Source organism: Spermophilus citellus (assembly GCF_964194105.1).
Source record: "Spermophilus citellus genome assembly, chromosome: 2".
NCBI lineage: Eukaryota > Metazoa > Chordata > Mammalia > Rodentia > Sciuridae > Spermophilus > Spermophilus citellus.
Genome location: NC_138183.1, coordinates 118,716,231 through 118,732,651, shown reverse-complemented (window position 1 = coordinate 118,732,651; position 16,421 = coordinate 118,716,231).

The following is a 16,421-nucleotide window of genomic DNA, read 5'->3' as shown; positions in this document are numbered from 1 at the left end:
CTACATGTATCCATATAGGAGAAAACAGTGAAACCTAAAAATTAAAACTGTGACTGCCAACGAACGGTTTAACCTAGAAGAACGAAATTTGGTGAGCCAAGTGTGATTGGGATACTGATCATTACCTGACAGTGTCATCAAGATTTTGTGAAAAAATGTGTGCTGAGATTTCAGGAAATTCATAGATTTTGGAAGCTTGGCACCCCTTTCCATGAAAGTGATTTGCGCCAGTCTCTGCTTAGGGCTACATCAATAGGAAACAAACCATAGAGATAGAACTTGGAACTACGTTATTGTGTCAAGTTTCAAAGAGCTAGCACAAACCGTGTTTGATTTAGAGTTCTAACTACAAGTATCCATATAGGAGAAAACAGAGTGAAACCTAAAAATTAAAACTGTTACTGCCAACGAATGTTTTAACCTAGAACAACGAAATTTGGGGAGCCAAGTGGGATTGGGGTCCTGATCATTACCTGAAAGTGTCATCAAGATTGGGTGAAAAAATGTGTGCTGAGATTTCAGGAAACTCGTAGTTTTTTGGAAGCTTGGCAACCCCTTTCCATGAAAGTGATTTGCGCCACTCTCTGCTTAGGGCTACATCAATAGGAAACAAACCATAGAGATACAACTTGGAACTACTTTATTGTGTAAAGTTTCAAAGAGCTAGCACAAACCCTGTTTGATTTAGAGTTCCAACTACAGGTATCCATATATGAGAAACAGAGTGAAACCTAAAAATTAAATCTTTTACTACCAACGAACGGTTTAACCTTGAAGAACGAAATTTGGTGAGCCAAGTGGAATTGGGGTACTGATCATTACCTGAAAGTGTTATCAAGTTTGGGTGAAAAAATGTGTGCTGAGATTTCAGTAAACTCGTAGTTTTTTGGAAGCTTGGCAACCCCTTTCCATGAAAGTGATTTGTGCCAGTCTCTGCTTAGGGCTACATCAATAGGAAACAAACCATAGAGATTGAACTTGGAACTACTTTATTGTGTCAAGTTTCAAAGAGCTAGCACAAACCGTGTTTGATTTAGAGTTCCAAATACATGTATCCATATAGGAGAAAACAGAGTGAAACCTAAAAATTAAAACTGTTACTGCCAACGAACGGTTTAACATAGAAGAACGAAAATTGGGGAGCCAAGTGGGATTGGGGTACTGAAAATTACCAGAAAGTGTCATCAAGATTGGGTGAAAAAATGTGTGCTGAGATTTCAGGAAACTCATAGTTTTTTGGAAGCTTTTCAACCCGTTTCCATTAAAGTGATTTGCGCCAGTCTCTGCTTAGGGCTACATCAATAGGAGACAAACCATAGAGATAGTACTTGGAACTACTTTACTGTGTCAAGTTTCAAAGAGCTAGCACAAACCGTGTTTGATTTAGAGTGCCAACTACATGTATCCATATAGGAGAAAACAGTGAAACCTAAAAATTATAACTGTTACTGCCAACGAACGGTTTAACCTAGAAGAACGAAATTTGGTGAGCCAAGTGGGATTGGGGTAGTGATCATTAGCTGAAAGTGTCATCAAGATTTTGTGAAAAAATGTGTGCTGAGATTTCAGGAAACTCGTAGTTTTTTTGGAAGCTTGGCAACCCCTTTCCATGAAAGTGATTTGCGCCGGTCTCTGCTTAGGGCTACATCAATAAGAAACAAGCCATAGATATACAACTTGGAACTACTTTATTTTGTCAAGTTTCAAAGAGCTAGCACAAACCGTGTTTGATTTAGAGTTCTAACTACAAGTATCCATATAGGAGAAAACAGAGTGAAACCTAAAAACTAAAACTGTTACTGCCAACGAATGGTTTAACCTAGAAGAACGAAATTTGGGGAGCCAAGTGGGATTGGGGTACTGATCATTACCTGAAAGTGCCATCAAGATTGGGTGAAAAATGTGTGCTGAGATTTCAGAAAACTCGTAGTTTTTTGGAAGCCCCCCAACCCGTTTCCATGAAAGTGATTTGCGCCAGTCTCTGCTTAGGGCTACATCAATAGGAAACAAACCATAGAGATAGAACTTGGAACTATTTTTTGTGTCAAGTTTCAAAGAGCTAGCACAAACCGTCTTTGATTTAGAGTTCCAACTTCATGTATCCATATAGGAGAAAACAGAGTGAAACCTAAAAATTAAAACTGTTACTGCCAACGAACGGTTTAACCTAGAAGAACGAAATTTGGTGATCCAAGTGGGATTGGGGTACTGATCATTACCTGAAAGTGTCATCCAGATTGGGTGAAAAAATGTGTGCTGAGATTTCAGGAAACTAGTAGTCTTTGGAAGCTTGGCAACCCCTTGCCATGAAAGTGATTTGCGCCAGTCTCTGCTAAGGGCTGCATCAATAGGAAACAAACCAAAGAGATAGAACTTGGAACTACTTTATTGTGTCAAGTTTCAAAGAGCTAGCACAAACCGTGTTTGATTTAGAGTCCCAACTACATGTATCCATATAGGAAAAAACAGAGTGAAAATTAAAGATTAAAACTCTTACTGCCAACGAACGGTTTAACCTAGAAGAACGTAATTTGGTGAGCCAGTGGGATTCGGGTACTGATCTCTACCTGAAAGTGTCATCCAGATTGGGTGAAAAAATGTGTGCTGAGATTTCAGGAAACTCGTAGTTTTTTGGAAGCTTCGCAACCCCTTTCCCCGAAAGTGATTTGCGCCAGTATCTGCTTAGGGCTACATCAATAGGAAACAAACCATCGAGAAAGAACTTGGAACTACTTTATTGTGTCAAGTTTCAAAGAGCTAGCACAAACCGTCTTTGATTTAGAGTTCCATCTACATGTATCCATATAGGAGAAAACAGAGTGAAACCTAAAAATTTAAACTGTTACTGCCAATGAATGGTTTAAATTAGAATAACGAAATTTGGTGAGCCAAGTGGGATTGGGGTACTGATCATTACCTGAAAGTGTCATCCAGATTGGGTGAAAAAATGTGTGCTGAGATTTCAGGAAACTCGTAGTTTTTTGGAAGCTTGGCAACCCTTTTCCATTAAAGTGATTTGCACCGGTCTCTGCTTAGGGCTACATCAACAGGAAACAAACCATAGAGATAGCACTTGGGACTACTTTATTGTGTCAAGTTTCAAAGAGCTAGCACAAACCGTCTTTGATTTAGAGTTCCATCTACATGTATCCATATAGGAGAAAACAGAGTGAAATGTAAAAATTAAAACTGTTACTGCCAACGAACGGTTTAACCTAGAAGAACGAAATTTGGTGAGCCAAGTGGAATTGGGGTACTGATCATTACCTGAAAGTGCCATCAAGATTGGGTGAAAAAATGTGTGCTGAAATTTCAGGAAACTCGTAGTTTTTTGGAAGGTTGGCAACCCCTTTCCATGTAAGTGATTTGCGCCAGTCTCTGCTTAGGGCTACATCAATAGGAAACAAACCATAGAGATAGAACTTGGAACTACTTTATATTGTCAAGATTCAAAAAGCTAGCACAAACCGTGTTTGATTTAGAGTTCCAACAACATGTATCCATTTAGGAGAAAACAGAGTGAAACCTAAAAATTAAAACTGTTACTGCCAACGAACGGTTAAACCTAGAAGAACTAAATTTGGTGAGCCAAGTGGGATTCGGGTACTGATCATTCCCTGAAAGTGTCATAAAGATTGGGTGAAAAAATGTGTGCTGAGATTTCAGGAAACTTGTAGTTTTTTGGAAGCTTGGCAACCCCTTTCCAGGAAAGTGATTTGCGCCAGTCTCTGCTAAGGGCTACATCAATAGGAAAAAACCATAGAAATAGAACTTGGAACTACTTTATTGTGTCAAGTTTCAAAGAGCTAGCACAAACCGTGTTTGATTTAGAGTTCCAACTTCATGTATCCATATAGGAGAAAACAGAGTGAAACCTAAAAATTAAAACTGTTACTGCCAACGAATGGTTTAACTTGGAAGAACGAAATTTGGTGAGCCAAGTGGGATTGGGGTACTTATCATTACCTAAAATTGTCATCCAGATTGGGTGAAAAAATGTGTGCTGAGATTTTAGAAAACACGTAGTTTTTTGGAAACTTGGCAACCCCTTTCAATGAAAGTGATTTGCGCCACTCTCTGCTAAGGGCTACATCAATAGGAAATAAACCATAGAGATGGAACTCGGAGCTACTTTATTGTGTCAAGTTTCAAAGAGCTATCACAAACCGTCATTGATTTAGAGTTCCACCTACATGTATCCATACAGGAGAAAACAGAGTGAAATATAAAAATTAAAACTGTTACTGCAAACGAACGGTTTAACCTAGAAGAACGAAATTTGGTGAGCCAAGTGGGATTGGGGTTCTGATCATTACCTGAAAGTGTCATCCAGATTGGATGAAAAAATGTGTGCTGAGATTTCAGGAAACTCGTAGTTTTTTGGAAGCTTGGCAACCCCTTTCCATGGAAGTGATTTGCGCCGGTCTCTGCTTAGGGCTACATCAATAGGAAACAAACCATAGTGATAGAACTTGGAACTATTATTGTGTCAAGTTTCAAAGAGCTAGCACAAACCGTGTTTGATTTAGAGTTCCAACTACATGTATCCATATAGGAGAAAACAGAGTGAAACCTAAAAATTAAAACTGTTACTGCCAACGAACGGTTTAACCTAGAAGAACGAAATTGGGTGAACCAAGTGGGATTGGGGTACTGATCTTTACCTGAAAGTGTCATCAAGTTTGGTTGAAAAAATGTGTGCTGATATTTCAGGAAACTCGTAGTTTTTTGGTAGCTTGGCAACCCCTTTCCATGAAAGTGATTTGCGCCAGTCTCTGCTTAGGGCTACATCAATAGGAAATAAACCATAGAGATAGAACGTGGAACTACTTTATTGTGTCAAGTTTCAAAGAGCTAGCACAAACCATGTTTGATTTAGAGTTCCAACTACATGTATCCATATAGGAGAAAACAGAGTGAAACCTAAAAATTTAAACTGTTACTGCCAACGAACGGTTTAACCTAGAAGAACGAAATTTCGTGAGCCAAGTGGGATTGGGGTACTGATCACTACCTGAAAGTGTCATCCAGATTGGGTGAAAAAATGTGTGCTGAGACTTCAGGAAACTCATAGTTTTTTGGAAGCTTGGCAACCAATTTCCATGAAAGTGATTTGTGCCAGTCTCTGCTTAGGGCTTCATCAATAGTATACAAACCATAGTGATAGAACTTGGAACTACTTTATTGTGTCAAGTTTCAAAGAGCTAGCACAAACCGTGTTTGATTTAGAGTCCCAACTACATGTATCCATATAGGAGAAAACATAGTGAAAATTGAAAATTAAAACTTTTACTGCCAACGAACGGTTTAACCTAGAAGAACGAAATTTGGTGACCCAAGTGGGATTGGGGTACTGATCACTACCTGAAAGTGTCATCCAGATTGGGTGAAAAAATGTGTGCTGAGACTTCAGGAAAATCGTAGTTTTTTGGAAGCTTGGCAACCTCTTTCCACGAAAGTGATTTGCGCCAGTATCTGCTTAGGGCTACATCAATAGGAAACAAACCATCGAGATAGAACTTGGAACTACTTTATTGTGTCAAGTTTCAAACAGCTAGCACAAACCGTGTTTGATTTAGATTTCCAACTACATGTATATATATAGGAGAAAACAGAGTGAAACCTAAGAATTTAAACTGTTACTGCCAATGAACGGTTTAACCTAGAAGAACGAAATTTGGTGAACCAAGTGGGATTGGGGTACTGATCATTACCTGAAAGTGTCATCAACATTGGGTGAAAAAATGTGTGCTGAGATTTCAGGAAACTCGTAGTTTTTTGTAAGATTGGCAACCCCTTTCCATGTAAGTGATTTGCGCCAGTCTCTGCTTAGGGCTACATCAATAGGAAACAAACCATAGAGATAGAACTTGGAACTACTTTATATTGTCAAGTTTCAAAGAGCTAGCACAAACCGTGTTAGATTTAGAGTTCCAACTACATGTATCCATATAGGAGAAAACAGAGTGAAACCTAAAAATTAAAACTTTTACTGCCAACGAACGGTTTAACCTAGAAGAACTAAATTTGGTGAGCCAAGTGGGATTCGGGTACTGATCATTACCTGAAAGTGTCATCAAGATTGGGTGAAAAAATGTGTGCTGAAATTTCAGGAAACTTGTAGTTTTTTGGAAGCTTGGCAACCCCTTTCCAGGAAAGTGATTTGCGCCAGTCTCTGCTAAGGGCTACATCAATAGGAAAAAACCATAGAGATAGAACTTGGAACTACATTATTGTGTCAAGTTTCAAAGAGCTAGCACAAACTGTGTTTGATTTCGAGTTCCAACAACATATATCCATATAGGAGAAAACAGAGAGAAAACTAAAAATTAAATCTGTTACTCCCAACGAGCGGTTTAATCTAGAAGAATGAAATTTGGTGATCCAAGTGGGATTGGGGTACTGATTATTACCTGAAAGTGTCATCCAGATTGGGTGAAAAAATGTGTGCTGAGATTTCAGGAAACTCGTAGTTTTTTGGAAGGTTGGCAACCCTTTTCCATGAAAGTGATTTGCACCAGTCTCTGCTTAGTGCTACATCAATAGGAAACAAACCATAGAGATAAAATTTGGAACTACTTTATTGTGTCAAGTTTCAAAGAGCTAGCACAAACCGTGTTTGATTTAGAGTCCCAACTACATGTATCCATATAGGAGAAAACATAGTGAAAATTGAAAATTAAAACTCTTACTGCCAACAAACGGTTTAACCTAGAAGAACGAAATTTGGTGACCCAAGTGGGATTGGGGTACTGATCACTACCTGAAAGTGTCATCCAGACTGGGTGAAAAAATGTGTGCTGTGACTTCAGGAAAATCGTAGTTTTTTGGAAGCTTGGCAACCTCTTTCCACGAAAGTGATTTGCGCCAGTATCTGCTTAGGGCTACATCAATAGGAAACAAACCATCGAGATAGAACTTGGAACTACTTTATTGTGTCAAGTTTCAAACAGCTAGCACAAACCGTGTTTGATTTAGAGTTCCAACTACATGTATATATATAGGAGAAAACAGAGTGAAACCTAAAAATTAAAACTGTTACTGCCAATGAACGGTTTAACCTAGAAGAACGATATTTGGTGAACCAAGTGGGATTGGGGTACTGATCATTACCTGAAAGTGTCATCAACATTGGGTGAAAAAATGTGTGCTGAGATTTCAGGAAACTCGTAGTTTTTTGTAAGATTGGCAACCCCTTTCCATGTAAGTGATTTGCGCCAGTCTCTGCTTAGGGCTACATCAATAGGAAACAAACCATAGAGATAGAACTTGGAACTACTTTATATTGCCAAGTTTCAAAGAGCTAGCACAAACCGTGTTAGATTTAGAGTTCCAACTACATGTATCCATATAGGAGAAAACAGAGTGAAACCTAAAAATTAAAACTTTTACTGCCAACGAACGGTTTAACCTAGAAGAACTAAATTTGGTGAGCCAAGTGGGATTCGGGTACTGATCATTACCTGAAAGTGTCATCAAGATTGGGTGAAAAAATGTGTGCTGAAATTTCAGGAAACTTGTAGTTTTTTGGAAGCTTGGCAAACCCTTTCCAGGAAAGTGATTTGCGCCAGTCTCTGCTAAGGGCTACATCAATAGGAAAAAACCATAGAGATAGAACTTGGAACTACATTATTGTGTCAAGTTTCAAAGAGCTAGCACAAACTGTGTTTGATTTCGAGTTCCAACAACATATATCCATATAGGAGAAAACAGAGAGAAAACTAAAAATTAAATCTGTTACTCCCAACGAGCGGTTTAATCTAGAAGAATGAAATTTGGTGATCCAAGTGGGATTGGGGTACTGATTATTACCTGAAAGTGTCATCCAGATTGGGTGAAAAAATGTGTGCTGAGATTTCAGGAAACTCGTAGTTTTTTGGAAGGTTGGCAACCCCTTTCCATGAAAGTGATTTGCACCAGTCTCTGCTTAGTGCTACATCAATAGGAAACAAACCATAGTAATAGAACTTGGAACTATTATTGTGTCAAGTTTCAAAGAGCTAGCACAAACCGTCTTTGATTTAGAGTTCCACCTACATGTATCCATATAGGAGAAAACAGAGTGAAAACTAAAAATTAAAACTGTTACTGCCAACGAACGGGTTAACCTAGAAGAACGAAATTTGGTGAGCCAAGTGGGATTGGGGTTCTGATCATTACCTGAAAGTGTCATCCAGATTGGATGAAAAAATGTGTGCTGAGATTTCAGGAAACTCGTAGTTTTTTGGAAGCGTGGCAACCCCTTTCCATGGAAGTGATTTGCGCCGGTCTCTGCTGAGGGCTACATCAATAGGAAACAAACCATAGTGATAGAACTTGGAACTATTATTGTGTCAAGTTTCAAAGAGCTAGCACAAACCGTGTTTGATTTAGAGTTCCAACTACATGTATCCATATAGGAGAAAACAGAGTGAAACCTAAAAAGTAAAACTGTTACTGCCAACGAACGGTTTAACCTAGAAGAACGAAATTTGGTGAGCCAAGTGGGATTGGGGTACTGATCATTACTTGAAAGTGTCATCAAGATTGGGTGAAAAAATGTGTGCTGAGATTTTAGGAAACTCGTAGTTTTTGGAAGCTTGGCAACCCCTTTTCTTGAAAGTGATTTGCGTAAGTCTCTGCTTAGGGCTAGATCAATAGGAAACAAACCATAGAGATGGAACTTGGAACTTCTTTATTGTGTCAAGTTTCAAAGAGCTAGCACAAACCGTCTTTGATTTAGAGTTCCATCTACATGTATCCATATAGGAGAAAACAGAGTGAAATGTAAAAATTAAAACTGTTACTGCCAACGAACGGTTTAACCTAGAAGCACGAAATTTGGTGAGCCAAGTTGGATTGGGGTACTGATCATTACCTGAAAGTGCCATCAAGATTGGGTGAAAAAATGTGTGCTGATATTTCAGGAAACTCGTAGTTTTTTGGAAGGTTGGCAACCCCTTTCCATTTAAGTGATTTGCGCCAGTCTCTGCTTAGGGCTACATCAATAGGAAACAAACCATAGAGATAGAACTTGGAACTACTTTATATTGTCAAGTTTCAAAGAGCTAGCACAAACCGTGTTAGATTTAGAGTTCCAACTACATGTATCCCTATAGGAGAAAACAGTGAAACCTAAAAATTAAAACTGTTACTGCCAACGAACAGTTTAACCTAGAAGAACGAAATTTCGTGAGCCAAGTGGGACTCGGGTACTGATCATTACCTGAAAGTGTCATCAAGATTGGGTGAAAAAATGTGTGCTGTGATTTCAGGAAACTCGTAGTTTTTTGGAAGCTTGGCAACCCCTTTCCATAAAAGTGATTTGCGCCACTCTCTGCTTAGGGCTACATCAATAGGAAACAAACCATAGAGATACAACTTGGAACTACTTTATTGTGTCAAGTTTCAAAGAGCTAGCACAAACCGTGTTTGATTTAGAGTTCCAACTACATGTATCCATATAGGAGAAAACAGAGTGAAACCTAAAAATTAAAACTGTTACTGCAAACGAACGGTTTAACCCAGAAGAACGAAATTTGGTGAGCCAAGTGGGATTGTGTTACTGATCATTTCCTGAATGTTTCATCAAGATTTGGTGAAAAAATGTGTGCTGAGATTTCAGGGAATTGGTAGTTTTTTGGAAGCTTGGCAACCCCTTTCCATGAAAGTGATTTGTGCCGGTCTCTGCTTAGGTCTACATCAATAGGAAACAAACCATAGAGATAGAACTTGGACCTACTTTATTGTGTCAAGTTTCAAAGAGCTAGCACAAACCGTGTTTGATTTAGAGTTCCAACTACAAGTATCCCTATAGGAGAAAACAGAGTGAAACCTAAAAATTAAAACTGTTACTGCCAACGAACGGTTTAACATAGAAGACTGAAATTTGGTGAGCCAAGTGGGATTGGGGTACTGATCATTACCTGAAAGTGTCATCAAGATTGGGTGAAAAAATGTGTGCTGAGATTTTAGGAAACTCGTAGTTTTTGGAAGCTTGGCAATCCCTTTCTTGAAAGTGATTTGCGTAAGTCTCTGCTTAAGGCTACATCAAAAGGAAACACCATAGAGAAGGAACTTGGAACTACTTTATTGTGTCAAATTTCAAAGAGCTTGCACAAACCATCTTTGATTTAGATTTCCATCTACATGTATCCATATAGGAGAAAACAGAGTGAAACGTAAAAATTAAAACTGTTACTGCCAACGAACGGTTTAACCTAGAAGAACGAAATTTGGTTTGCCAAGTGGGATTGGGGTACTGATCATTACCTGAAAGTTCCATCAAGATTGGGTGAAAAAATGTGTGCTGAGATTTCAGGAAACTCGTAGTTTTTTGGAAGTTTGGCAACCCCTTTCCATGTAAGTGATTTGCACCGGTCTCTGATTAGGGCTACATCAATAGGAAACAAACCATAGAGATAGAACTTGGAACTACTTTAATTTGTCAAGTTTCAAAGAGCTAGCACAAACCGTGTTAGATTTAGAGTTCCAACTACATGTATCCATATAGGAGAAAACAGAGTGAAACCTAAAAATTAAAACATTATGCCAACGAACGGTTTAACCTAGGAGAACGAAATTTGGTGAGCCACGTGGGATTCGGGTACAGATCATTACCTGAAAGTGTCATCAAGATTGGGTGAAAAAATATGTGCTGAGATTTCAGGAAACTCGTTGTTTTTGGAAGCTTGGTAACCCCTTTCCATGTAAGTGATTTGCGCCAGTCTCTGCTTAGGGCTACATCAATAGGAAACAAACCATAGAGATAGAACTTGGAACTACTTTATATTGTCAAGTTTCAAAGAGCTAGCACAAACCGTGTTTGATTTAGAGTTCCAACTACATGTATCCATATAGGATAAAACAGAGTGAAACCTAAAAATTAAAACTGTTACTGCCAATGAACGGTTTTACCTAGAAGAACGAAATTTGTTGAGCCAAGTGGGATTGGGTACTGATTTTTACCTGAAAGTGTCATCACGATTGGGTGAAAAAATGTGTGCTGAGATTTCAGGAAACTCGTAGTTTTTTGGAAGCTTGCCAATCACTTTCCATGAAAGTGATTTGCGCCATTCTCTGCTTAGGGCTACATCAATAGGAAACAAACCATAGAGATAGAACTTGGAACTATTTATAGTGTCAAGTTTCAAAGAGCTAGCACAAACCGTCTTTGATTTAGAGTTCCATCTTCATGTATCCATATAGGAGAAAACAGAGTGAAACCTAAAAATTAAAACTGTTACTGCCAACGAACGGTTTAACCTAGAAGAACGAAATTTGGAGATCCAAGTGGGATTGGGGTACTGATCATTACCTGAAAGTGTCATCGAGATTGGGTGAAAAAATGTGTGCTGAGATATGAGGAAACTCGTAGTGTTTTGGAAGCTTGGCAACCCCTTTCCATGAAAGTGATTTGCGCCGGTCTCTGCTTAGGGCTACATCAATAGGAAAAAAGCCATAGAGATACAACTTGGAACTACTTTATTGTGTCAAGTATCAACGAGCTAGCACAAACCGTGTTTGATTTAGAGTTCCAACTACATGTATACATATAGGAGAAAACAGTGAAACCTAAAAATTAAAACTGTTACTGCCAACGAACAGTTTAACCTAGAAGAAGGAAATTTGGTGAGCCAAGTGGGATTGGGGTACTGATCATGACCTGAATGTGTAATCAAGATTGGGTGGAAAAATGTGTGCTGAGATGTGAGGAAACTCGTAGTTTTTTGGAAGCTTGGCAACCCCTTTCCATGAAAGTGATTTGCACCAGTCTCTGCTAAGGGCTACATCAATAGGAGACAAACCATAGAGATAGGACTTGGAACTACTTTATTGAGTCAAGTGTCAAAGAGATTCCACAAACCATGTTTGATTTAGATATCCAACTACATGTATCCATATAGGAGAAAACAGTGAAACCTAAAAATTAAAACTGTGACTGCCAACGAACGGTTAACCTAGAAGAACGAAATTTGGTGAGCCAAGTGTGATTGGGATACTGATCATTACCTGACAGTGTCATCAAGATTTTGTGAAAAAATGTGTGCTGAGATTTCAGGAAATTCATAGATTTTGGAAGCTTGGCACCCCTTTCCATGAAAGTGATTTGCGCCAGTCTCTGCTTAGGGCTACATCAATAGGAAACAAACCATAGAGATAGAACTTGGAACTACGTTATTGTGTCAAGTTTCAAAGAGCTAGCACAAACCGTGTTTGATTTAGAGTTCTAACTACAAGTATCCATATAGGAGAAAACAGAGTGAAACCTAAAAATTAAAACTGTTACTGCCAACGAATGTTTTAACCTAGAACAACGAAATTTGGGGAGCCAAGTGGGATTGGGGTCCTGATCATTACCTGAAAGTGTCATCAAGATTGGGTGAAAAAATGTGTGCTGAGATTTCAGGAAACTCGTAGTTTTGTGGAAGCTTGGCAACCCCTTTCCATGAAAGTGATTTGCGCCACTCTCTGCTTAGGGCTACATCAATAGGAAACAAACCATAGAGATACAACTTGGAACTACTTTATTGTGTAAAGTTTCAAAGAGCTAGCACAAACCCTGTTTGATTTAGAGTTCCAACTACAGGTATCCATATATGAGAAACAGAGTGAAACCTAAAAATTAAATCTTTTACTACCAACGAACGGTTTAACCTTGAAGAACGAAATTTGGTGAGCCAAGTGGAATTGGGGTACTGATCATTACCTGAAAGTGTTATCAAGTTTGGGTGAAAAAATGTGTGCTGAGATTTCAGTAAACTCGTAGTTTTTTGGAAGCTTGGCAACCCCTTTCCATGAAAGTGATTTGTGCCAGTCTCTGCTTAGGGCTACATCAATAGGAAACAAACCATAGAGATTGAACTTGGAACTACTTTATTGTGTCAAGTTTCAAAGAGCTAGCACAAACCGTGTTTGATTTAGAGTTCCAAATACATGTATCCATATAGGAGAAAACAGAGTGAAACCTAAAAATTAAAACTGTTACTGCCAACGAACGGTTTAACATAGAAGAACGAAAATTGGGGAGCCAAGTGGGATTGGGGTACTGAAAATTACCAGAAAGTGTCATCAAGATTGGGTGAAAAAATGTGTGCTGAGATTTCAGGAAACTCATAGTTTTTTGGAAGCTTTTCAACCCGTTTCCATTAAAGTGATTTGCGCCAGTCTCTGCTTAGGGCTACATCAATAGGAGACAAACCATAGAGATAGTACTTGGAACTACTTTACTGTGTCAAGTTTCAAAGAGCTAGCACAAACCGTGTTTGATTTAGAGTGCCAACTACATGTATCCATATAGGAGAAAACAGTGAAACCTAAAAATTATAACTGTTACTGCCAACGAACGGTTTAACCTAGAAGAACGAAATTTGGTGAGCCAAGTGGGATTGGGGTAGTGATCATTAGCTGAAAGTGTCATCAAGATTTTGTGAAAAAATGTGTGCTGAGATTTCAGGAAACTCGTAGTTTTTTTGGAAGCTTGGCAACCCCTTTCCATGAAAGTGATTTGCGCCGGTCTCTGCTTAGGGCTACATCAATAAGAAACAAGCCATAGATATACAACTTGGAACTACTTTATTTTGTCAAGTTTCAAAGAGCTAGCACAAACCGTGTTTGATTTAGAGTTCTAACTACAAGTATCCATATAGGAGAAAACAGAGTGAAACCTAAAAATTAAAACTGTTACTGCCAACGAATGGTTTAACCTAGAAGAACGAAATTTGGGGAGCCAAGTGGGATTGGGGCACTGATCATTACCTGAAAGTGTCATCAAGATTGGGTGAAAAAATGTGTGCTGAGATTTCAGGAAACTCGTAGTTTTTTGGAAGCTTGGCAACCCCTTTCCATGAAAGTGATTTGCGCCAGTCTCTGCTTAGGGCTACATCAATAGGAAACAAACCATAGAGATAGAACTTGGAACTATTTTTTGTGTCAAGTTTCAAAGAGCTAGCACAAACCGTCTTTGATTTAGAGTTCCAACTTCATGTATCCATATAGGAGAAAACAGAGTGAAACCTAAAAATTAAAACTGTTACTGCCAACGAACGGTTTAACCTAGAAGAACGAAATTTGGTGATCCAAGTGGGATTGGGGTACTGATCATTACCTGAAAGTGTCATCCAGATTGGGTGAAAAAATGTGTGCTGAGATTTCAGGAAACTAGTAGTCTTTGGAAGCTTGGCAACCCCTTTCCATGAAAGTGATTTGCGCCAGTCTCTGCTAAGGGCTGCATCAATAGGAAACAAACCAAAGAGATAGAACTTGGAACTACTTTATTGTGTCAAGTTTCAAAGAGCTAGCACAAACCGTGTTTGATTTAGAGTCCCAACTACATGTATCCATATAGGAAAAAACAGAGTGAAAATTAAAGATTAAAACTCTTACTGCCAACGAACGGTTTAACCTAGAAGAACGTAATTTGGTGAGCCAGTGGGATTCGGGTACTGATCTCTACCTGAAAGTGTCATCCAGATTGGGTGAAAAAATGTGTGCTGAGATTTCAGGAAACTCGTAGTTTTTTGGAAGCTTCGCAACCCCTTTCCACGAAAGTGATTTGCGCCAGTATCTGCTTAGGGCTACATCAATAGGAAACAAACCATCGAGAAAGAACTTGGAACTACTTTATTGTGTCAAGTTTGAAAGAGCTAGCACAAACCGTCTTTGATTTAGAGTTCCATCTACATGTATCCATATAGGAGAAAACAGAGTGAAACCTAAAAATTAAAACTGTTACTGCCAATGAATGGTTTAAATTAGAATAACGAAATTTGGTGAGCCAAGTGGGATTGGGGTACTGATCATTACCTGAAAGTGTCATCCAGATTGGGTGAAAAAATGTGTGCTGAGATTTCAGGAAACTCGTAGTTTTTTGGAAGCTTGGCAACCCTTTTCCATTAAAGTGATTTGCGCCAGTCTCTGCTTAGGGCTACATTAATAGGAAATAAACCATAGAGATAGAACTTGGAACTACTTTATTATGTCAAGTTTCAAAGAGGTAGCACATACCGTGTTTGATTTCGAGTTCCAACAACATATATCCATATTGGAGAAAACAGAGAGAAATCTAAAAAATAAAACTGTTACTCCCAACGAGAGGATTAATCTAGAAGAATGAAATTTGGTGAGCCAAGTGGGATTGGGGTACTGATTATTACCTGAAAGTGTCATCAAGTTTGGTTGAAAAAATGTGTGCTGAGATTTCAGGAAACTCGTAGTTTTTTGGTAGCTTGGCAACCCCTTTCCATGAAAGTGATTTGCGCCAGTCTCTGCTTAGGGCTACATTAATAGGAAATAAACCATAGAGATAGAACTTGGAACTATTATTGTGTCAAGTTTCAAAGAGCTAGCACAAACCGTGTTTGATTTAGAGTTCCAACTACATGTATCCATATAGGAGAAAACAGAGTGAAACCTAAAAATTAAAAATGTTACTGCCAACGAACGGTTTAAACTAGAAGAACGAAATTGGGTGAGCCAAGTGGGATTGGGGTACGGATCATTACCTGAAAGTGTCATCAAGTTTGGTTGGAAAAATGTGTGCTGATATTTCAGGAAACTCGTAGTTTTTTGGTAGCTTGGCAACCCCTTTCCATGAAAGTGATTTGCGCCAGTTTCTGCTTAGGGCTACATCAATAGGAAATAAACCATAGAGAAAGAACTTGGATCTACTATATTTTGTCAAGTTTAAAAGAGCTAGCACAAACCATGTTTGATTTAGAGTTCCAACTACATGTATTCATATAGGAGAAAACAGAGTGAAACTTAAAAATTAAAACTGTTACTGCCAACGAACGGTTTAACCTAGAAGAACGAAATTTGGTGAGCCAAGTGGGATTGGGGTACTGATTATTACCTGAAAGTGTCATCCAGATTGGATGAAAAAATGTGTGCTGAGATTTCTGGAAACTCATAGTTTTTTGGAAGCTTGGCAACCCATTTCCATGAAAGTGATTTGCGCCAGTCTCTGCTTAGGGCTTCATCAATAGTAAACAAACCATAGTGATAGAACTTGGAACTACTTTATGGTGTCAAGTTTCAAAGAGCTAGCACATACCGTGTTTGATTTCGAGTTCCAACAACATATATCCATATAGGAGTAAACAGAGAGAAAACTAAAAATTAAAACTGTTACTCCCAACGAGCGGATTAATCTAGAATAATGAAATTTGGTGAGCCAAGTGGGATTGGGGTACTGATTATTACCTGAAAGTGTCATCCAGATTGGGTGAAAAAATGTGTGCTGAGATTTCAGGAAACTCGTAGTTTTTTGGAAGCTTGGCAACCCCTTTCCATGAAAGTGATTTGCGCCAGTCTCTGCTAAGGGCTACATCAATAGGAAACAAACCATAGAGATGGAACTTGGAACTACTTTATTGTGTCAAGTTTCAAAGAGCTATCACAAACCGTCTTTGATTTAGAGTTCCACATACATGTACCCATAT